The sequence below is a fragment of the Macaca nemestrina genome, chromosome 4, assembly GCF_043159975.1.
Source record: "Macaca nemestrina isolate mMacNem1 chromosome 4, mMacNem.hap1, whole genome shotgun sequence".
NCBI lineage: Eukaryota > Metazoa > Chordata > Mammalia > Primates > Cercopithecidae > Macaca > Macaca nemestrina.
In genome coordinates this window covers 157,099,656-157,125,278 of record NC_092128.1, presented here as the reverse complement: position 1 = coordinate 157,125,278, position 25,623 = coordinate 157,099,656, and the positions used below count along the sequence as shown (strand labels likewise).

Sequence of the window (25,623 nt, the reverse complement as noted above, 5' to 3'; positions counted from 1 at the left end):
AATGTGTTTTGCTCCAATACTGCCTTCACATGCAAAGTGGTACAAAAGTTGGATTCTTTATTTTCATGCATCTATATATATATTAATTTATGCACATTGACTAGAAAATTTACACGTTATTGGTTCAGTGCTCCTGATTATTTAACTATTTTCAAGTATACAATACAATGTGTGGGCCGGGCGTGGTGACTCATGCCTATAATTCCAATACTTTGGGAGGCTGAAGCAAGTGGAAAACCTGAGGTCAGGAGCTCGAAAACAGCCTGGCCAACATGGCAAAACCCTGTCTCCACTAAAAATACAAAAACTAGCTGAGCATGGTGGCACATGCCTGAAGTTCCAGCTACTTGGGAGGCTGAGGCATGAGGATCTCTTGAACCTGAGAGCCAGAGGTTTCAGTGTATATATACATACATATACACACACACACAATGTGTTGTCTATGATTTTCTAGAACATGCCTTTTGTAAAATAAAATAAAAATAGTATAGGAAATATGACTTTCAAAAAGGAATAGAAACTGGTATCATTTTTTTTCATGATTTGATTTACAATATTTCAAAACATTTACATGATTGCATTCTCCTGGAAATGTGTGATTAGGGAGGGTGTGAAATCAAAAAAATAAAAGAGGAGAGAACAATTTTTTTCTTGGAAGGTTGACTTTCTGTCTTGCTTCCAGGCAGATAAAATGATATATGACCCAAATGAGATCTCAGAGTCACCCCTGGGTTTTTTATTCTTTGCTACTTAAATCTTTGCAAGTATGTTCTAACAACTTACTATACTGTTTAAATTGACATGTCTTAGCCCATACTGCATTCTGCATGGTACGAATTTTTTTCAAAATTATTAAATAGTATATTTCATGAAATGCTCTGATGGTCACAAGAGAAATGTGATATGAGTCTTGATTCCTTTTTCTAGAACTAGATTCCTTTTTCTAGGTAGTTCATTTCACTGACCCAAAGGCAAACTTTGACCTAGTTCTCTTGCTCTATGTGTCTGACAAGTGATTAAATGAATTTAATTGTATGGAGCTTGTATGAAGTCAGGAACACAAGGAAGCTAACTGGCCTGTAAAGCCCATCTCATCAACATTATACTCAAACTCAAAATATGCTCAGCTATGACTTCCTGCACCATGTATGGTGCACTAAGGGAGTCTGTGTGAATTAGATCATTTTCAGCAGTCCAGGGAGAGCAGGAAGGCTCAAAATTCCATCTATTCTAAACAAATGTTCTTTACACTAATAAGACACTTAGACAACTACAAGCCACATGACAGCACAGGTGAGAGAAATATCTAGATGATGAGGCATTGCAAAAGTTACTAGCTTGGACTGCCTTAGAAGAATCATTTAACCAACATCAGCATGATCCTACATGTGTTTTCAGTTGTGTTTCAAACTCTTTTCTGATGTATTTTCAAGACCAGGTGGTATTTCAAAAAAGTTCACTTTAAATTAGATGCAAAAATTAGGGACATTTATAAAAAGGAATTTATCATTACTACCTAATGCTTTTATAATAAAATTTGCCTAAAACATACATTCTACAAATATTATTTTCTCAGTGCTACTCTAAGTTTAATCAGCAATATGACCACTCTTCCCTCATAGAGAAAGTAATTTAATTTATGAAGTAAGCAAAGAGATTAGAACGAACTAAAATTTCCAATTATCTCAAATCTAATGATGATCATCTTACTCAATGTTTCTTCAAGGTTTACATAGCACACTCCACAAGACCTAAATAAGCCTATGCATCTATTTACAGGAGCGGGCACATATACACAGAAAACAAGTGCTAAAGGGAAAAGAAAAGTTATATTTCTAGAAGATCTCCTACTCTACACACTTATACACACACATGCAAATGATTCCTCTCTGTCCAAAAATAAACCTGGGAGTCATAAGTGATGGAAGATCTAATGAAGAGTAGTGAGAAAAAAGAGCAAACAGTTAAGAAGAAAACTGTCAGGAAATTTCAGAATTATTTCATTCCACCAAGAATTAGTATGTCTCATCAAAAAGCTAATCTACCATGATCAAGTAGGTTTATTCCTGGGATGCAAGGTTGGTTTGACATACGCAAGGCAAGAATATAATTCATTACAACAAAAGAACTAAAAATAAATTCTGCCTGATCATCTCAATAGATGAATAAAAGACTTTCCATAAAATTCAACATCTCTTCATGTTAAAAACTCTCAACAAACTATGCATTGAAGGACCATATCTCAAAATAATAAGGTTCATCTATGACAAGCCCACAGTCAATATCCCATGGAATAGGCAAGCTGGAAGCATTTCCTTTGAGAACCAGAACAGGATAAGGATGCCCACTCTCACCACTCCTCTTCGACATAGCACTGGAAGTCCTAGCGAGAGGAATCAGAAAAGAGAAGAAATAAAAGGCATTCAAAAAGAAAGAGAAAAAGTCAAACTCTCTTAGCAGATAACATGATTCTATACCTAGAAAACCCTACAGTCTCTGCCCAGAGGCTCCTAGATCTCATAAACAACTTTAGCAAAGTTTCAGGATACAAAATCAATGTACAAAAATCAGTAGCATTTCTATATAACAATAATGCTCAAGCTGAGAACCAAATCAAGAACACAATTCCATTCATGATAGCCACAAAAAGAATAAAATACCTAGGAACACAGCTAATTAGACAGGTGCGAAAAATCTCTACAGTGAGAATTACAAAGCACTGCTGAAAGAAATCAGAGAAGACACAAACAAATGGAAAAACATTCCATGCTCATGGATAGGAAGAATTTCTATTGTTAAAATGGACGTACTACCCAAAGCAATTTACAGATTCAATGCTATTTTTATCAAACTACCAACAACAATTTTTACAGAATTACACAAAACTATTCTAAAATGTATATGGAATCAAAAAGAACCCAAATAGCCAAAGCTAAGTAAAAATCCTAAGTAAAAATAACAAAACCAGAGGCATCACACTACCCAACTTCAAACTGTATTACAAGGCTATAGTAACCAAAACAGCATGGTACTGGTACAAAAACAGGCATATAGACCAATGGAACAGAGAAGAGAACCAAGAGAAAAAGCCACACACCTACGACCATCTGATCTTTGAAAAAGCTGGCAATAACAAGCAATGGGGAAATCATTCCCTATTCAATAAATGGTACTGGGATAACTGGCTAACCATATGCAGAAGATTGAAACTAGACCACTTCCTTTCACCATATGCAAACATCAACTCAAGATAGATTAAATAATTAAATGCAAAACCTAAAACTATAAAAACCCTACTAGAAAATCCTATGAAATACCAATCTGGACACTGGACTTTGCAAAGATTTCATGACAAAGACTCCAAAAGCAATGGTAACAAAAACAGAAATTGACAAGTGTGACCTAATTAAACTAAAGAGCTCCTGCATAGCAAAAGAAACTATCAACAGAGTAAACAGACAACCAAAGAATGGGAGCAAATATTTGCAAACTATTTGAGAAAGGTCTAATATTCAGAATCTATAAGGAACTTAAGCAAATCTACAAGCAAAGAAACGAAATAACTCCACTGAAAAATGGACAAAGGGTATGAATAGACACTTCTTAAAAGAAGATATACACAAAGCCAACAAGCATATGAAAAAAAAATCCTCAATATAACTAATCAATAGAAAAAATGCAATTCAAAACCACAATGAGATACCATCTCACACCAGTCAGAACGGCTATTATTAAATGGCCAAAAATTAACAGATTTTGGAAGGTTGCAGAGAAAAGGGAAGACTTATAAATGCTGGTAGTAATGTAAATTAGTTCAGCCACTGTAGAAAGCAGTTTGGAGATTTCTCAAAGAACTTAAAACAGAACTACCATTCAATCCAGCAATCCTATTATTTGGAATACACTCAAAGGAATATAAATTGTTCTACCACAAAGACACATGCGCATGAATGTTCATTGCAATGCTATTCACAATAGCAAAGACATGGAATCAACCTATATGCCCATTAATGGTGGACTGGTTAAAGAAAATGTAGTATATATACTCTGTGGAATACTAGGTAGTTATAAAAAAGAACAAAATATTGTCCTTTGAAGCAACATAAATGGAGCTGAAGGCCATTAGCCTGAGCAAATTAATCCAGAAACAGAAAACTAAATACTGAATGTATAAGTGGGAGCTAAAACTTGAGTATACATTGACACAAATAAGAGAACAACAGAAAACAGGGCCTAGTTGAGAGTGGAAGATGGGAAGTGAGTGAGGATTTAAAAAAAACTACCAATCAGGTACTATGCTTATTACCTAAGTAACAAAATAATCTGTATACTAAATCTCTGCAACACACAATTAGCCCATGTAACAAACCTCCACATGTACCTCTTAAATCTAAAACAAAAGCAGAAAAAAAGAAAGAATTAGTGCCTCCTAATTCCCCATAAAGAAATGCATATTTGAAACTGTAGGTATGCAACTACATATATGTATATTTCTAAAAAAGATTCATACATTACATTTGCTTTTTATTTGCTTTTTATTTTAACTTAATTTTAATGTCATAATTTTTCAGTGATCATTTTTCAATGTCAAGAAATACTCTTCTGGAAATCCTAACTAGAGCAATCAGACAAGAGAAAGAAATAAAGGGTATCCAAATTAGAAAAGAAAAAGTCAAATTATCCTTGTTTGCATATGATATAATCTCATATTTGAAAAAACCTAAAGACTTGACCAAAAACTATTAGAACTAATAAATTCAGTGAAGTTGCTGGATACAGAATAAATATACAAAAATCAGTATCTTGTTCTATATGCCAACAGCAAACAATTTGAAAGCCAACAGCAAATAATTTGGGGAAAAAAAGAAATCCTACTTACAATAGCTACTAATAAAGTCAAATATCTAGAACCAATCAGTGAAAAATTTCTACAATAAAAACTGTTTAAAAATTGATACAAAAAATTGAAGAAGACACCAAAAATGAAAAGATGTTCCATGTTCATGGATTGGAAGAATCAGAATTGTTAAAATATCTATACTACCCAAAAGGATCTACAGACTCAATGCAATCACAATCAAAATATCAATGACATTCTTCATCAAAATAAAAAAAAAAATCTTAAAATTTATATGGAACCACAAAAGACCCAGAAAAGCCAAAGCTATCCTAAGCAAAAAGAACAAAACTAGAGAAATTGCATTAGCTGAGTTCAAATCATATTACAGAGCTATAGTAACCAAAACAGAAGGATATGGGCATAAAAACACACAGACCAATGGAACAGAATAGAGAACCCAGAAGTAAACCCATACATCTACAGAGAACTCATTTTCAAAAAAGGTGCCAAGAATGTACATTGTGGAAGGACAGTCTCTTCAATAAATGGTGATGGGAAAATTGGTTATCCATAAGCAGAGGAATGAAACTAGATCCTTATCTCTAGCCATATACAAAAATCAAATTAAAATGGATAAAGACCTAACTCAAAGACCTCGATCTATGAAACTACTACAAGAAAACATTGCGAAAACTCTTTAAGACATTGGACCACAAAGAAAAGATAGATGCTTGAGAAGACTGTGCTAGGCTGTTCTTGCATTGCTATAAAGAAATGCCTGAGACTGACGAATTTATGAGAAAAGAGGTTTAATTGGCTTATGGTTCTGCAGCCTATTTGTTCAGGAAACATAACAGTATCTGCTTCTGGGGAGGCTTCCTGTCATAGAGGAAGGCACAGAGGGAGCAGGCAAAGATTTTTTGAGTAGTAGTCCACAAGCACAGTCAACCAAAGCAAAAATGTGCAAATGGGAGTTTAAAAGCTTCTGCACAGAAAAAAAAAAAAAAATCAACAAAGTGAAGAGACAACCCATAGAATGAGTAAAAGTATTTGGAAACTATCCATCTGACAGAAGATTAATAACTAGAATATATAAGGAACTCAAACAACTCAATAGGAAAAAATAATAATTTAATAAAAATTGGCAAAAGATGTGAAGAGACAGGTCTCAAAAAAGGACATGCAAATGGAAAACAAGTATATGAAGAGGTGCTCAACATCACTGATCATCACAGAAATGCAAATCAAAATTGCAATGGGGTACCATCTCACCCCAGTTAAAATGGCTTTTATCTAAAAGACAGGCAATAACAAATGCTGGTGAGGACATGGAGAAAAGGGAACCCTCATACACTGTTGGTGAGAATGTAAATCAGTACAACCCTTGTACACCGTTAGTTGGAATGTAAATTAGTGCAACCGCAATGGAGAACAGTTTGGAGGATTTTTGAAAAACTAAAAATAGAACTAACGTATATTTCAACAATCCCACTGCTAGATATACACCAAAAAGAAAGGAAATCATTATATCAAAGATACATCTAGACTCTCATGTTAATTCAACACTGTTCACAATAGCCAAGATTTGGAAGCAACCTGAGTGTCTATCAACAGATGAATGGATAAAGAAAATACAGTACATATACACAGTAGAGTACTATTCAACTATAAAAGAGTAAAATCCTGTTATTTGCAACAGCATGGATGGAACTGGAAGTCATTATGTTAAGTGAAATCAGTCAGGCACAGAAAGACAAACTTTGCATCTTCTCATTTATTTGTGGGAGCTAGAAAATTAAATTTTCTCAAAATTGAACTAATGGAGATAGAGAGTATAAGAATGGTTACCAGAGACTAGCGAGGTCAGCGGGTAGAGAAGTGGGGATGGTTAATGAGTACAAAAACATAATAAGATACAACGACTGAGATCTAGTATTTGACAGCACAACAGGGTAACCACAGTCAACAATAAGTTGTTGTACATTTTAAAGTAACTAAAAGAGTATATTTGGAATCTTTGTAACACAAAAAGTATAAATGTTTGAGATGATTGTGCTAGCCTGTTCTTGCTTTGCTATAAAGACGTGTCTGAGACTGAGTAATTTATATAAAAAAAGAGGTTTAACTGGCTCATGGTTCTGCAAGCTGTACATACAGGAAGCATAACGGCCTCTGCTTCCTGGAGGAAGGCACAGAGGGAGCAGACACATCACCTGGCAAAAGCGTGGCAAAAGCAGGAGCAAGACAGACTGAGTGGGTTGGGGCAGGTGCCACACACTTTTAAAGGACTAGATATTGTGTGAACTCGGAGCAAGACCTCACTTGTCACCAAGGGCATGGCCTAAGCCACTCATGGGGGATCCACCCCATGATCCCAATATCTCCCACCAGGCCCCACTTCTAACATTGGGAATTACATTTCAACATGAGATTTGGGCAGAGATAAATATCCAAACTATACTACTGATGGATACCTTATTTACCCTGGAGTGATTATTATGCACTATATGCCTGAATCAAAATATCTCATGTTCCCTATAAATATATGCATCTACTATGTACCCACAAAAGTTAAAAATAAAAAGTTTTCTGTAATTTCATTTGTAGTTGCTTATTTGTATTTTATTATATTGATGTTACACAATTTAATTAGTCCTCAATTGCTTCAATTTTATACTGTTAAAGTGGTGTAGTGGTCATTTGTCACTTTACTTACCCCCTAACTTTTTTTGTGTGTGTCTGCCCAGTTTCATTGTCAAGTCCCCATAAAACCTTAATTTCCCACAAAGGAAGCAGTTCTTTCTCACTGTTTTAAGTAGTAGGAAAGAAGAATTCTGGGTGATTGCTTGCTACTACAGAAGCCAGTGAAAAGATATCCTCTCTCTTTGTTACTGTACATCCTGGTGTTAGCATGTGACCTAAATGTGGCCAGTTGGAGACCCTCTTCTGGGACTTAGAACCTTGAGCTTTGAATCAAGTACTGGAGGGAAATGTTAGAGGTTGTTCATCACAACAGGGGTGGAGTTCTGAGGGCATCCTAACCACCTCTGCTGGCTACAAGCCTGTAACTGTGCTTCTTATGTCTTCCTCCTTGATAACTTGAGTCCCGCTGAATCTGTTTCCCATTCTTCTGGAGACTCCCAGGGAGCCTCTTAACAAATACATTTTTGTAAGAGTTAGTCAGTCTGGTTCCGTAGCATTAATCAGGAATTTCAATGTAATGAATGTCTATAATAAAAACTCTAAAGATCTCTTTTGCACTTATCCATTATTATTTCTTTAGTAAAAATCTTACAAATGCTAAGCCAAAGGTATGCAAAATTTTAGTTGAAAAGCACATGTTGTGTCAAACTACCTTCTCAAAATACAGCAGAGAGGTTAAAAATGTGAGCAGACTTCTGACTGTACAACCTTTTGTAACTTATCTCTCAGCCTCAGTTTATTCATTTTACTATAGGATTAATCACAGCAACAATTTAACAGGGCCACTGTGAGGGAAAAAATAAGAGAGTATATGCAAAGTTTGGCACATAATAAACTATGAGTAGGTGTTAGATTTCATTTTTATTAGAAAGAACATAGAAATTATATGCCCACTGGCAGTGTCTAAGTGTACTCATTCACTCTTCTGCTTTCCTTTGGCTCTCTCTTGTCCCCCTTCATCCATTCATACATGCCTGGCCTGTGATTTAAATTCTTGGCAGGGGTATTTTGCATAATTCTTGCTTCTGTCTAGCCTTTTCATTCTATACAGTCATAGATTATACAAAAGACAAACTAAATTTAGAAATTCACCAAAAACAGGATTATCAGATTTTTCCCCAAACTTCTAAGAAAAATACATTTGATATATTAGGAAAACACTGCCGTGGTTGTTATTTAACTTTTAGTTATCTTAAAAAAACAAAACAAAACAAAACAAAAAAACTTTGTCAAACTTCCTTACAATTTCTTTATAGTTTACTATTTTTTATTAACATATGATGAGATGTGATATTGCAAACTTTTCAGTGCTTAGGGTTTCTAAATAAAGATCTTAATCTAGCCCTCATTCTATAAAATGGTGCAAAATAAACTTAGACAAAGTGGGTAGAGGCCGGCAATAGTGGGTCACACCTATAATGTTAGAACTTTGGAAGGATGAGGTGGGTGAATCCCTTGAGTCCAGGAGTTTGAGACCAACCTGGGCAACATGGTGAAAACCTGCCTCTATTATATTTTTTAAAAATATTTTTAAAGAAAAAATTAACATAAACATTTAAAAAGAGGGTAGAAGTTAGACACTAAGAAATAATCTTTGATACAGCATAAAAAAAAAAACAGAGCCCTGATTAAAGATATGAGAGAGGTAAGAGTTTCTTTATATGTTGTTAAAGAAGAAAAGCAAATGTAAATGTTAAAATTGAAAAGTGAATTCAGTTAGATGGAGAAAGTAGGATTAATAGTAGAAAAGCTTCGAGAATCTCATCTGCGTTGTGTAACAGAGACACCTGCTGGTCACTGTATATTTCACTGTTAGAACACTCAAAACACATTTGCTCATTCACTTTTTACCTGCTACTCCCACAGATAGTCTCTAATCTCTTGAAAATTCACAACATAAACATGATGCGAGATTCATACCAAAATGATAATAATTAAATCAATGGAGTGTATTTGTCACATTGAATCTGGGGAAAAACCTCAGGCAGCAAGACAACTTTGATAATGTCATTGTAATATATATTAAGTCAAATCTGCTTTGTATAATAAGCCACTAAAAGTTAGACTAAAGTCTATCAAACAACTCCTTAACCAGAAAAAAGAAAGAGTTTTGTTTGCTGAAAGTACAGAATAATATTATGGTAATCAAAAAGATGAGGCTGGGTGTGGTGGCTTATGTCTGTAATCCTAGCACTTTGGGAGGTCAAGGCAGGCAGATCACTTGAGCCCAGGAGTTTGAGATCAGCCTGCACAACACAGTGAAACCCCATCTCTACAAAAAATAGAAAAAAAAAAAAAAAAAAGAAAAAGAAAAACTTACCTGCGTCTGTTATCCTAGCTACCCGAGAGGCTGAGTTGGGAGGATTACTTAAGCCCAGGAGGCAGAGGCTGCAGTGAGCCCAGATCGTGCCACTGCACTCCAGCCTGGGTGACAGAGCCAGCTCCTGTATCAAACAAAAAAAAAAAAGACAAGAAAAGAAAAAAACAGATAAAAAAGTATAAAACAAATATATCTAAGATGCCAGATTAGGAATCTGTTTTAGAAAAGAAATGCAAACGATATTATCTAGAAATATTAAAAGTTTATCTTATAATAAATCACTAATAAATGTGGGTTTGTTTTCTCTTAATGTTATAAAATTATCAAGATTGATGGGGTGTGTCCATAGCAACCAGAGTAGTACTTAAGAGGGGTCAAACATGAAGACTAATTGGGTGATTATGGAGGATAAGTTGGGTCTCCTATCTCCAAGAGAATCTTGACTCAATGAGAATACAGCCCTTTTCCTTAAATAATTCAAGTTAGTTAAGATATTATGGATAATATACTTTTGGCAAGCAAAATATAATTTGTGTTTTATTTAGCACCCTCAAATTTCATATTTTGAAAGCAAAGATTTTAAAAATATTCCAGAGACCAGCAATCACAATCAGAATCTAAAATGGCATGTAGTATAAATCAACTTAGTAAGGTAAATATTGTACATGGCTATATTCACAATGGGGGCAAATGTAAAAAGTGCTTACCATAATCAGTTAGCTCAGTAATTAACAGGTAGTTATTAACACTCTGTGCTCAATACTGTGCTTAGAATTATAAGAGATACAAAACTGTAAGATAATCTATTTTCAAGGCACTCACATTCTAATTGCATAGACCACTTTATTTCACATAAATAATAACATATGAGAAAAGTCAGCACTTAGTTATGAACTACATAACATGAAGACCCAAAGTCATCTAAAAGTTTCTACATGACAGTTGGGATAACTAGAAACTAGTTAGGGAAATGTTCATGGTGGAAATGAGTACTGAATGGGCATGTGAATCCCAGGCTGGATTTGAGTACATGGAAATCTCAGTGAAAGTTATTTCAGGAAAAGGGAAGAACACAAGCAATAGGAAAGAATCTAAGCCTGATGGCAATTGGTTTCTGGGAAGAGAATATATCTCACTAAAAGCAGACATTGGACTGAGGGAATAGCAAAAAAACATTTCCCTAAAAAGAACGGGATCCGTGTAGGGAAATTCTTGAAAGCCTGGCAGAAGAGTTTAGATTTGATGCATCAGGACATTAAAAGATGAGTTTTTATAAATTCAAAGAGAGAGATTTGATAAATCCACTATTTAAAAAAGATTAGTTTGGCAGCAGCCTTTAGCATAAGTGGTCTAATATGGATTGGCTCCAGTTGGGTAACTTTGCTAATAATATTTGGATTCAAACTTTAGCTACAAGGAAAATGGTTCATATATAACTTTATACATTCAATATGATAATTAAATTATATACTTGGTGTCTATGCCAACAATAAATGAGAAAGAAAGCTAAGCAATACATTTAATTTCTATAGATAACCAACAAAGTAAATGAGACCCCATACTTACCTATCTTCTACCTCTTTTACTCCACTCCCTGATCAAAGGAAAAATATTGCTCAAGGCAAATGAATGGTTATTGTTCTCTTTTTATTAGCCAATCCTGGAAGAATTTGTCCTGAATTACATAAGATTCTAAAGTAGACACTAATAATGATAATAGTTATAATAATAACATATTCTACTATTAATGAGTGCCTATTAGTTGCTAAGCATAAAAAAATTTTCTCTTATGTCATACTTGCAACAGCCCTGCGAAGAAGGGATTGTGATCTCAATTTTTGTAACTGGGTTGCCTGAGGCTCAAAAGACCTGGAGGATGTTCTCTCAGACTGTGTACTGGCATGTGAAGCCAGGTCTGTCTGGTTCCAAAGATTCTGCTTTTTGCATGATCCCACCTGGCCTCTCTGGTGAGGACACCTGTCCCTGTTTCATTCTTAAGAAACTAAATGTCAGCATTGAAGGCCACTTCAAACTACATCCAAGTTATTGCGTGCCAAAATGTTAGTGGACTACTGTGGTGAAAATCATAAGTATTGATAGAAAGATCTCGCTAAAAATTCAAATGGCAGAGTTTCCATTAATAATTTTAAAATTCATTCTCAGTATCCTAGAGTCATTATGAAGCCTGAGATTGAATAATAGTTAACAACATAATAATCCTCCTGATAGGTTTTTATTTTATTTTTGTTTGTTTTAATTACTTCGTTTAAGGGATATAATTCAAGCTACTCCACATTCTGGCCTACTTTTTAAATGCTCTTGACATAAATAATTGACATAGAGATTTTACTAGCCTGCCTCTCTCATTTTGGCATGGCTTTTCACTACTATTGATTAGTATATCCTTATCTGGAAAACAAATCATCTCTGGTTTATAGTTTTTAAATAAGAGAGAAAGAAAGTTAAGGGCTGTTCACTATTTAGCTGTAAAGTTCTTTCCAATTCGGCAGTAATATACAGTAGAAAGAAAATGGGTCTGGGTCAATTGACTTTAATGGCAGAAGTTAAGGTGTTCAGTCACTTTCACTTACCCTAACTCACAAGTAAAAATTGTCTTTTCTGAGGTCAATGGTTAATTCAAAATATGACATTTTTGGCTCAGAGTTTTAAGGTTACAACATAAGAAATCTGGAGAACTTCTAGAATTATATATTACATACGCAAAGCTCCCTCTCACTAGGGAAAAAAAAAAAAGAGCTTCCATGAAACATTGTTTTTATTGCATGCTGGGCTACTGAGAATTTCTTAGGCAAACCTCTAAGGAACTAAAAAATAAACTAAGTTTGCTAAAACTCAAGAAGAAAAACCAAAAGAACCCCCAAGAGACAGGATGCCTTTGGAGCAAATGCCAAGATCATCACTCCAAATCCTGGGCCAGTAATGAAACAGGGAAGATAAACTCAAAACTCACAGATGTAGCCAGGGGCCTAGGACAGGCTTAATGTAAAGCCAGGTTGGTCACCCAGAATCAAGTTGAATTATCTTAAAAATTATTTTCTAAAACTGACATAAATAATAAAGGGAAGAAAAATAGTTAACACACTCATGAAGAGATAAAAAGTGAAGATCTTTGCCTTGATAAACAGCATAAACTATTATAAAAATATAATAATTAAAACAGTAGTAGATCAATTGACTAGTAAAACAAAATAGAGAGCTCAAAAACAAACTTGTGCATATTAAAAGTTAGTATATTATAGAGATAGCCATGCAAAACATTACAGAAATTATGGACTATTCAATAATAGGGTAGGCTCATAGTTATAAATATGGGGGAAAAATAGGATCCTTACAGCACACTACATGCACAAATCAATTCCAGGTTGATTAAAGGCCCAAATATAAAAGTTAAAAAAAATAAAATAGAAGGATATATTAATGACTCAGGGAAGGAGATTTCAAATGATACAAAACATACTAATCATAAAATTGACCACATTGTATAGTTAATAATTTATGTCATTTAAAGATACTATAAGTATATTGAAAAATAATCCATAGAGACATTTGCAACATATATAACTTGTAAAATATTAGTATTCAAAATATATAAAGAATTCCTAAAATTGGAAAGAAAAAAATTAGAAAAAATGAGAAAATTTACATGAACAAGCATTTATAGAAAATAAAAAATGGAGAGTAAACATATGAAAAATTATTTAATTTCATTAACAATTAGAAAAATGCACATAAATATCACAAACAGATGTCATTTTACTTTCATTTGACTAGAAAATATTGACCAGCATGATAAATGCTAAGTGTTGGCAAGCATGTAGCTCAATTAAAAGTCTATGTGGCTATTGTGAACAGTGCCAATATAAAACATGGGGATGCAGGTATTCTTTTGATTATTAATTTCCTTTCTGCTAGACAAGTACTCAGTAGTGGGATTGCTGGAGCATACGATAGTTCTTTTTTTAGTTTTTTGAGAAACTTTCATACTGTTTTCCATAATGGCTATACTAATTTATATTTCCACCAACAGTGTATAAAAGTTCCACCTTCTCCTCATCTTCACCGGCACTTGTCATTTTTGTCTTTTTAATAACGGCCATTTTACCTGAGCTGAGATGATAATCTCATTGTGTTTTTTATTTGCATTTCACTGATGATTAGTGATGTTGAGTATTTTTTCATATACCTGTTGTTACTTATATGTCTTCTTTTAAGAAATGTCTATTCAGATCCTTTGCCCACTTTTTGATGGGATTATTTGTTTTTTTGTGGTTGAGTTGTTTGAGTTACTTGCATATTCTGGATATTAGTACATTGTTCAATAAATAATTTGCAAATATTTTCCCCATTGTACAGGATGAATGGAATACTATTCAGCCATAAAAAATAAAATTCTATTTGCAGCAACATCAATGGAACTGGAGGTCATTATGTTAAGTGAAATAAACCAGGCACAGAAAGACACATATCACTGTTTGCACTCATCTGTGGGAGCTAAAACAGTTGATCTTATGGAGGTAGAGAGTAGAATGATGGTTACTAGAGGCTGGGAAGGGAATGGGGATGAAGAGAGGTTGGTTAATGCGTATAAAATACAGTTAGAAGGAATAAATTCTAGTGCTTAATAGCACAGTTGATTCACTACAATTAATAGTAATCTATTGTGTATTTCAAAATAGCTAGAGGGGAAGATTTGAAATGTTCTCAACATAAAGAAATGATAAATGGTTGAGATGATGGAAAGCCTAGAAACCCTGATTTGATCATTAAACATTGCATGCATCAAAATATCACATGTACCCCATAAACATTTATAATGATTATGTATCAATAAAAAGTCTATATGGCATTGATGGAAGTATAAATTTCATAAAAAGAACTCTGGAAAACAACTGGCACTATTTTGTAAAGTTGGACATCAGTTCTCCTATTTCTAAGCCATAGAGAAATGCTTGCACAATTACATCAGGAGAAATAGAGAAGAATATACACAGTAGCATTCTTCATAATCGCAAAACACCAGAAGTAATTGAAATGTCCATAAACAAGAGAATGGATAAATACATTTTAGACTTTTCACAAAATGGATTATAATCGACTGATGAAAATTAAAGACGTATAGCTACAAAAAACAACTTGCAATGTAAATATTGAGAGGAAAAGTCACAGAAATTTATAAAGAGTGGATACATTGCCACTTTGTCAATACAACTAATTTGGAATTATGTCACCCAGAAGTGCCTTCTCAGCGTGATTTCGAATTAATATTACTACAAAAGAAATCTGTCTAATATTTAAAAGGTAAAACTTTCAAGTCTCAGATGGTCGGTAACATTCACGTGCAGTGGCAGCTCACACACGTTGTCACTGATCTTGGCAGAGGACGGCAGCCAGCCCTGCAGCTTCCCCAAATCCCTCCAGATCTCCTCCTTCACCTTCTCTGATTCTGGCCAGGTGTGGCTCAGCCCTGTGGTGAAGAGAATCATCTTCTCTGTCAAGTCACCTACATCATCAAGATTGGAGGTCATGAGAGACAGGTGTGTCTCCAGTTTCTCCTTGGTCTCTCCCGCTTGACTCCAGCTTTACCTTCAGACTCAGGGACAGCTGGCTTTGAGCTGAGAGAGGCAAAAACAAACAAAAAGACTACATACACCGCCGAATCAGTTCCATAACTGCCTAAATTCTAGTCCCTTGGTCTATATCACTCATATGCTTTCTGCTTTTCTAAGCAAACCCTAATTGTATGATGCCAGTGTGAGGCCTTTTAGATAGCTCAAAACTAAAAGTAAATAATGGATTGTTTAGGTATGCATCATATATGATGAAACTTTTTTAAACAAAGAAAATGGTAATAAAGAGGTAATAAAATTCACCTCTGAGAGGGAGGCAGGAATAGAAAAGGATAGAAAACAAACACATTGGTGGGCTCAGTGGTATTCAGAATGGTGTTGGCAGACTTCTCAATATGGGAGGAGGGATTCACTCGTGTTCATTTTATTGTTTAGCTTCACAACTTAAATATACATTATATATTATGTTTTATTCTTTTTCTTATTTATACATTTATAATTTTGCATGTATAAAACATAAGAAGGGCATGAAAACAAAATTGAGGTAAGAAATCAGTAATTCAACAGGAAAAGAAGGTAGTGCCCAGTGCCCAGAGCAGAAGGTGCACCCATTTTCTGAATCACCCCTAGAGAAAAATGATCTTCGAGGACAGCAGAGTATGAAAACGTGAGCAGGCCCAGAAGCAAGCCACAGAGTAATTAGAATAATTTAGGAGTGGAGTATGCTCTTATAGTATCCTGGGTACAAAACAGCTTCTCTGTCCTATGTGCTAATAAGTGATACACAGAAATAATGGTAGAAAAAGGAAGGATAGACCTAGAAGGATTTTATTGCATAACAAAAATACTAAGAAGCTGGAAATAAACCTAGTATCCAATAAGAGATATTGTTTAAACAAATTACAGTACATTAGTGTAATGGGAAATTATGTAGGTATTAGACTGAAACAGGATTATGTACAACTATATGGAAAGATATCCATGATATATTGTTAAGGGAAGTGGGCAAATTATAGAACAATATATACAATATTAACAAATTTCTGTTAATAAAAATGTATAGCTATTTTATATATGTCTATGCAGGGAAAAAAGTGAAGAAAACACCACATGGGGAAGTTGGATTGTTTGAAAGTTGTCTTCTAACTTTACATACTGCTGTGTTTAAATTTCTTACAATGAGCTATATAAAGAAAATGTTATTAGCTAGCCTAAAATTTAGGGGAAAAAATCACTTTACAAAAAGGAGAAACCTAGGCCATCGTATATTTCACCTAGTCCTCTGAGTTCGTCATCTTCACGAATAAAACAACTCATTGCTAACATTTGAAATTCTTAAAGTGGATGGCACTGAAATAAGCTTATGCCTATCCTTAGAATCTTGCAAAAGAATTCTTTTAGGAAAAGAGAAAACTAATTTTACTAAAAATATATTTAAAAGGTTAACATTAGCTGTAGACCGCATTACAAGTATTATTTTCTTTATTAAAATGTTGGCCCATTACCAATTAAATCTCTCTCTTTACAAGAAAAAAAAAAAGATGGAAGTATTTCCCTTTAATACAGAGTAAAGGTGTATACACATAAAAACATAAAATGATACACAAAAGCCCCCTTTCCACCAATGTAAATCTTTTCTTTAAAGCAGTTATCATGCTTAAAATCATATCATTATTTTAGCAACCAGTTGCTAAAGGTCTGGGCTCCTCTGATTGGGCTATAAGCTCCCTGAGCTCCGGAATCCTATCGTTCTGGTTCCTTACTGTATTCACAGTGCCTAGGAAATGGTAGTTGTACCACAACTATTTGTGGAGGAAAGGAAGGCAGGAAAAGGAAGAGGGAGAAAGGAAGGAGGGAGGAATGAAATCACATTTTCAAAGAAAGAAAGGAATATCCAAGGCCATATCTGCTAAAGAGATGTTATCAGTATCATGTTATCAATGTTTACATGTAAGACTCATGTAATCAATGTCACAGAACTGGCCCTGGAACTGCTTTCTAATAGCTCACCCAGAATTCTTTCTGCTCTACCAGGCAACAGATCCTATTCTGTTTCAAGTTAGTGGGTTTCCTCCCAATTTGAACCAAAAGAATATTGATGTATATAGTATACTTAATTTGCTCTAAATTTAGCCAAGCACTTCAACACCTACTACCAAAATGTCAGATACGTTACTGTAAAAACATTTGAATCAGATCATTTGATTAGGACAAAAAGACTGTGAACATCTTGACATAATTTCTCTTCTTTCCTTTGTCTCCAACATGTATAGAGCTTTTCTTTTGTGATGTTATTGAATTTCATCATATCAGGCAAAAATGTAAAGCTATAGGATTGTGTTCAGAAAAACTAAGTAAATTCTTTAAAAATATCATTTTTATTAAAGCTTTCTTTGTTGAAAAGAGAAAACCATCTGAAAACTGATACATTTCCATATTCTATAATCCATTGCAATTCCTTACTAGTCCAGCTTTGAAAATAATTTTAGCCATTGGGATAGTATTATTTATATATTCTAAAGTCACATCCAAAATCTAAAGGTCTTGCTGAGGCTAAATATGGTTTTGGTGGACTGAAGAAAAATGAAGATTCAAAGAGAATTAGACTACTGAAGTCTCATATTTAAGACATAATTAAGTCTAGGAAACCAAAGCTGAGTTTAGGCTTATTCTCCAAATTCTAGAGTTGCTAGAAAGAAAACTTAAAGGGTATCATTTGCATTGGAAATAGTGCATAATTTATACTTCAGAGACCAAAAAGAAAGTAAAGAAAATCATATAAGAACACGCATCTGCGTTACCATAAACTTGTTTTTTTAGGGATGGATTTACTCCTTAATTGAACAGATATTATGTGTCAGAGAGTTTTTCAGGGAGTTAGTATTTTATATATAAGTCACAATGTAAATCACACCCAGAAGGCAACTGATAGATAACATATTAAATAGTTCCATCTTTATTTAAAACTGAAAAGAGTATATTATAGTGCTTAAGAATTGCTATGGACTTAATTGTGTCCCCCAGAATTTATATGTTGAGGCCCAAACCCTCGATGTGAAATGTCACTGTATCTGGAGATAAAGACTCTAGGAGGTAATTAAGGTTAAATGAGGTCATAAGAATGAGGTACTAATACCACAAGACTGTGACCTTATAAAAAGTGTAAGATCTCTCTCTGTCTCTCTAACATAAACACACACAGAGACACACAAACAAACACACACTTTGCTCTCTCTCCCTCTCTCCCTCTATATCAAGTAATGAATGACAAGGAAAGCAGCCATTTGAGAGCCAGGAAGAGAATCCTCAAAAAATAAATAAATAAATAAATAAATAAATAAATAAATAAATAAACAAACACAGACACACACGTTTGGCCAGCACCTTGATCTCTGACCCACCAGTCAAGAAAACTGTGAGAAAGTAAGTTTCAGGTTTTGAAGCCAACAGTCCATTGTATTTCGTTATGGAGGCCCAAGCTGACTAAGACAAGAACATAGTTGCTTTTTTAATAAGACAGATCTAGTTTTAAATTCTTTCCTAGCTAACTCTCTAAATCTCAGTTTTCTGTTTGTAGAAAGTTATGAACCCACCTCCAAACTCTGTTTTCAGAAAGAAAGCTATGGAATTAAATAAATGGTAACTATTTTTCTTTTATGTTTTATTCACCATTTACATAAACTGTTTAGCAAATCATGGACTTTATAACTTACAGAAAACTCAAATAATCCATGTTTACATGCTAATTAATTATTAATAATCACCTGTCCAGAAAGAAGTGATTTGTCTTTTATGAGTCTAATCATTTGTCTTGATCTTCAACTTCAAGGTAGTGTGACCTTTGAATGACTAGCAGCATATCAGAAGGCACAAATGGCCATTAAGCAAGAGAAAAGATTGTAAAATTATTCTATTAAGTTGTTGAATACACTCTTTATGCAGCTTTTAGTGAAAATATTTTAAAGATATAGTCTTATTGTTTGTATCAATTTACATGGTGCTAGTCGTTTGAGTAAACATTGCCCTCAGTTATGGTATTTGATACAATATAAGCAATCAGTGTAAGCTCTCAGAATGAACGGATAAATCCAGCCATTTTAGCAATAGCAGAAATATTTACGATTAGCTGCCCTAATACACATTTACTTAATCACTCATTCAACAACATATAATTTCCATGTATCATATATAATCAGAAACATATATCTCCATGGCATGCTGTGGACATACTAAAAGGAGCTAGACATGGTCTTAGTCCTTAAGCAGCTGGATCCCTAAGGCTTAGTGAAGAATTTTATCTACATACTTTCATATACACTCTTTATTTACTCTTTTCATTTATGCATTCAGTTAATATATTTAAGCATCCACAAGGTGTTTAGCACTGTTGTAGGAAGTTAATATATAGCAAAGAACAAAACGACAAAGCTCCTTCTCCCATGATGCCCCAATTCACAGTCTGTATTGTACTTCCCTGTTTACTTCTTTTTCTTCCCTGTGTCTTGGGCACATCCACCACCTACCAAAGATTTTTGCACATAGAAACAAATAGTGTAATTAGACGGAAGTAGGGATAGTATGAGTGCCATACTCTTGCATCCAATCTCATGGCAGATATTGTTAATTAATTATGGCTCTCATTCCCCAAAAGTATGAATGTGATCTTAAAATCCTTTTTATCAGTATTTGTAACAGTCAGGACCAATAAAAGGTAATAAACTCATTAAAATATTGGTCTATTTTAACCTCTGAGTGGAATGAAGAAGGCAGGGTACAAGTTATAACTCCCGCTTCAACAAACAGAAAAAACTGCATACATCCCAAAGTCAAGTTCATAAGACATCGAAGTAGGGAGGATGCAAAGAGGACTAAATGAACTTTCTCCAGAGGTGGAATATTTCTTGTGAAAGATGAGACCAACAGTTTTCTTCATGGCAGCATTTGCCAAATCTGTGCACATAGTAACGATTAAGCTTGACTTAAGCAAAGAACTCCTCTAGGAGAAACAGAAACCCTCAGAGCTTTGGGTGGACACTGGCAGTGGAATCTAAAGGAGCCCCAAACATGAGTGCTAAGGTGGGGCAAAGCAGAGCAGGAACTCCTGTTTCTTGCAATGCTTAAGAGATAAAGTCCCTCTAGGATGGGTCTGCAACTAACACAGGGCATGTCTGTACTTTAGAGGAGGACTAACTTTTTACTTGCGGTGGAATCCAACCCCTATGTGGCTAAATTCCCAGTTGTACTGAGATGATTCGTCCTCAGTCTATCTGCATAAGAGAAAAGGGAAAATCTTGTTTGAGAGGAAAGTAACATCAACCTCTCTCTACGGTTCTAACATGTATAGAAATGAAGCATCTGAATAAACTGGAAAACATAACAAAAGAAAATGAAAAAAAATCAGATGATATAAAGACACTTCCTCTTCTCCCTAGCTATGGATATCATTGGACTAAACAGATAAAAGCTTTAAAATAACTAACGAATAAATTTAAACAAAAGACAATAAATGATGAGCAGAATGAAAGAAAAGACAGAATTTTAACATATAATTAGAATCAATATAAAAATCAAATGAAACACTCTAGAACTGAAAAATATAAAATACATGAATTAAAAACTCTAGAATGTGTTTAATAGCTCACTAGACACAGCACAGAAATTATTAGTGAACATAGAGACAGAAAAAATTCAACTTGAAGACAGAAAAGGAATGGAAAGAAAAGAACTAAGTATTAACAAATACAGGGCAAAAATATATATAGTATATTCTAGACAATAAAGCAAGTGTGAATCTATTTCAAAGGATTAAAATCATACAGAATATGTTGTCCAGCCACAGTGTAATTATACTAGAAATCAAAACAAAAAGGTAATTAGAAAATCACCAAATGTTCGGAAATTGGGAAGCACACTTCTAAATAACCAATGGTTGAAAGATGAAAATATAATAGAAATAAGAAAATATAGTAAAGACAATAATAGGTTAAATTAAATTAAAATGGACATAAAATGTTTATGCTATTAGCACATACTGTTTAGGCTATCCACTCAAAGTAGTATTAATGTGTAATCAATTAATATGTGCTCTAAACTTTGATTGATTTTACTTAACAACACGGTTTAGAAACACTTGTTAGAAATACAACAATACAAATCAATTTCATTTTTTGTTATAACTCCACTGTTTGACAGAGCCATAAATGGTTGATTAGGTAATTTCCAATTATTTTTTGGGAAAGAGTCCTGCCCTGAGCAATTAAGATGTGTGCTTTCATAGAATATCTATAAGTTCCTAGCAGTAGAATACTTAGAATTTCTGTGTTCTTCTTCACAGTTCTCAGGTATAGAAAATTATGTTTTTCAAAATAACTTTATTGAAGTATAATTTACATAAAATAAAATTCAGCCATTTAAACTGTACAATCTAATGAGTTTGACAGAGATATATCTATAGACATAAGTATTCATACAAGGAGATATCTATGTAGAGATATAGATCTATATCCATGTAACCACTACCACAGTTAAGATGTAGAACATTTGCATCATTGTAAAAACTTCCCTTGTGCCCCTTCCCAGTCAATCACCTCCCTGCATCTCAGCTATCACTGCCCTGCTTTCTTTCACTGTGTATTAGGTATTTCTTTTCTAGACTTTCCTATACATTTAATCACAGAGTAGAAATTCTTCTGTGCCTGAGTTCTTTTGCTTAGCTCATCATACTGTTATTGTATTTATGAACAATTTATTTCTATTGCTGAGTAATATTCTGTTATATGGATATACCATAATTTGCATCTCCATTTACCTGCTGAATTTGTATTGCTTCTGTTTGGAGGCCATTGTGAACAGAGATGCCCAAATCACTGATGTATAAGTCACTGTGTGGACATATTTTAATACTTCTTATACACAATTGTATAGTAAAACTATTTATCCACTCAACTGTTAATGGATCTATGATTGTTTCTAGTTTGGGGCTACTGCAAGAAAAACTGCTACATACATCCTTGCACAATTTTTTTGATATGGTTTTATTTTTCTTGGTTAAATACTAAGTGAAATTGCTGAGTCATATGGTAAGGATATGTTTTACAACATAACAAACTGTCAAACTGTTTTTGCAAAGTTAAGGTACCATTTTATATCATTGCTGGTGATGTAGGAGAATTCCAGTTGTTCCATATCTATGTCAACACTTAGTGAATCAATCTTTAAGTTTTAGCCATTGTAGTGGACGTGTAGTGATTTTGTTTGTCCCCAATGTTAAATATCTTACCATGTGTTTATTGGCTATTAGTATATTTTCCTTTATGAAATGTTTATTACAATCTTATGACCAAATTTTAACTAGGTATTTTCTGTTATATTGTTATTTAGTTGTAAGAATTACTCATAAACTCTAGATACAAGTCTTTTGTTAGATATATATACTATATTTTCTCAGTTCATGAGTTGACTTTTCATTTTTTGATGGTGTGTAAGAATAGAGATTTTTAATGTTAATGACATCCTATTTATCAACTTTTTTATGATTCATGCTTTCTGTTTCACATGTAGGGAATCTTTACCTACAAGAAGATCACAAATATCTTCTCCCATGCTTTTTCCCCACAAATTTGTAGTTTGAGCTTTGAGGTCTTACATTTAGATCTACGACTAATTTCAAGTTAATTTTTGTGTACGGTGTGAAGTAAAGGTATCCCAATATCTTGAGGATTTCTGGTGTTCTGCATAGCGCTTACCTCTTCAGAGCCCTTTGCTGCAACCTCAGCCTCCTTCCAAAACTCCTGAACTCTGATATGTGTCTTCTCTACAAGGCAAGGCCATATACTCTACTTGGGACTCTCCTCTACACTGTGGTCTTGCAAGTGTTTTTCTCAATAAAAATACAGGATGACTATACATTTTACGGGGTTTATCTCTTTTTTTCTCAGGGATCACAGTGTTTCTCTGCCTATTTTCCAAAGTCTGAAACTATTATTTCATCTAATTTTGTGCTGTTTTCCATCTCTTTCTCTGTGGAGCAAGGATAATTCCATTCATTATAATCATGGCTATAAATGCAAGTCTATGTGCCCTGCATTTTAATCAATATTACCCTTTCAAAATGTACTCCACAAACAGGCCTATCATGAGCAACAGGCACATTCACTAGCACTGCTTATCATTATTTAAATATTTTCCAGTAAGATAGTATATAGTTTCCTAGGGTTGCCATAACAAATTAACACAAACTGCATGACTTTAAAATAATAAAATGTTATTGTCTCATAGTTTTGGAGATTAGAAGTCCAAAATCAAAATATGAGTTGGGCATGTTCCCTCTAAAACATGCAGGAGAATCCTTTATTGTCTCTTCGTAGCTCTGCTGGTTTGTAGACAAACTTTGACATTCATTGGCTTGTAGCTACATAACTCTAATCACAGCCTTGGTCATCACATAGCATTCTCCTTGTGTTTCTGTGCCTTTATATGGCCCTTTTCTTAGAAGGATACCAGTAACATTGGATTAAGAGACTACTCTATTCCTGTGTGACCTCATATTATCTGATTATATGTCCAACAACTTTATTTCCACATAAGGTCATATTCTGAGGTACAGGGGTTTAGCACTCCAGTATATCTTTTTTGGAGGCCGACCACAATTCAATTGATTACAGATAGGTAGAAATGACATGGTATTATTCTGATTTATGTTTATTTAAATGTGACTAAGGTAGAATTTATTTTCATGTTTGTTGGTTACTTTTATTTTATTTTCTACTGTCCATTTACGTCCTTTCTTATTTTTCAATTGAGTTGTACATCTTTATACTCTGAAGGAATTCTCCATAAAGTAAGGAATTAAATCTCTTGTACATCATGTATGTTTAGTAATTCTTCAGTTTGTCATTTGTCTTTTGACTTCATATAAATTCAAATAGGTAATTCTGCCTGCTAGATAATCTTAAATTCTACATAATCCAATTTATCTGTTCAGGTTAGTTTTGCCTTATTTGTGTCTAGGTTTTATGTCTTAATTTCAAAGACTTCTCCTACCCCTGATGTTAAGGTATAACACCCCTTTTTACATTCAAAGTTATAAATAGCCAATTGCCCTGTTACATTTGTTGAATAATACACCTTTCATTTATTTTGAAGAGATTGCCACTTTCTTCTTTGGTCCGTTTTATTTTTATTTCTTTTATTTAGTTTTTTGCAACAGGGTCTCACTGTGCTGCCTAGGCTGGATTCAAAATCCTGGGCACAGGTGTTCCTTCCACCTTTGCCTCCCGAGTAGCTGGGACTACAAGCATGTGCTGCTAAGCCTAAAGTCCATTTTCTGTTTCCTCTGTAGTATTGTTTGTAGTTTTGTCACTTAACATGTGGAAGGACTATATACCCATTAAATTCTTATCTTAAATATTTCAAATAAATTTTATTGTCATTTTATCAAGTCATAAAATATTCTGCTGGCATTTTATTTGATATTTCACTGAATTCAAAGATATAAAAAGAACTGGCACCCTTAAAATAATAACCACCTAGCATACAAATTATGGTCTCCAGATACCACACTTTCTTAATAAAAGAAAGTAGGGTTCCATAGACATACAGTTAATTATAAGTATGAAATAAAACAAACAAACAAAAAACAAATAAGAGGATGTTAGATATCTTTTTACAGCAGGTAGCAAGGCAGTAAGTAAAGTGATTGTGTCAAAAGCATTCATGAGTGAATTTTGAAGAGGCTGCCATCGGCCAAAATTAAAACAATCTAAGTATCAAGAAGGATAATAATTGCAATGGATTGTAACATAAAACACCAAGCAATAACTGTAAAAACAACAAATTAATTGGTCACCATTGGAGAATGATAACAACGATTATTTCCCAACCCCAATGCCTTGGCTTTTCTGTTCTTTATAACATCACTGGAATAGTCTCACTAACATTCTTATCTAAGTATTTCATTGTTCCCCTGATTGTAAACAAACAAGAAGGGATAAGTGGTATTAGTTACTACACGATGTAGTTGATTTAGATAATGAGATGTGAAACTTTTGAATTAATGAAGTATAGATGAACTTTTTGGACTTTGAGTTCATGCTATAATGGGATGGAACTTTGGCAGATGTTGCATTTTGTATGTGGACAGATGTGAATTTGAGGAGCCACAGAACCATTTT

At 33.9% G+C, this 25,623-nt stretch overlaps 1 long non-coding RNA gene across 4 annotated transcripts in view; it reads right to left on the bottom strand.

Annotated features, from left to right (window-relative positions):
* LOC105483455 (uncharacterized) overlaps positions 1–25,623 on the bottom strand; it is a 223,265-nt gene that overhangs the window by 195,578 nt on the left and 2,064 nt on the right. For 3 of the 4 annotated variants that reach the window (XR_988293.3, XR_988294.3, XR_011622674.1), the window contains exon 2: positions 9,864–9,987. This is a non-coding gene — a long non-coding RNA (uncharacterized lncRNA). Of the gene's footprint in view, positions 1–5,002; positions 8,587–9,863; positions 9,988–25,623 lie in introns of those variants that run through there. The other variant, XR_011622675.1, reaches the window with a different exon arrangement.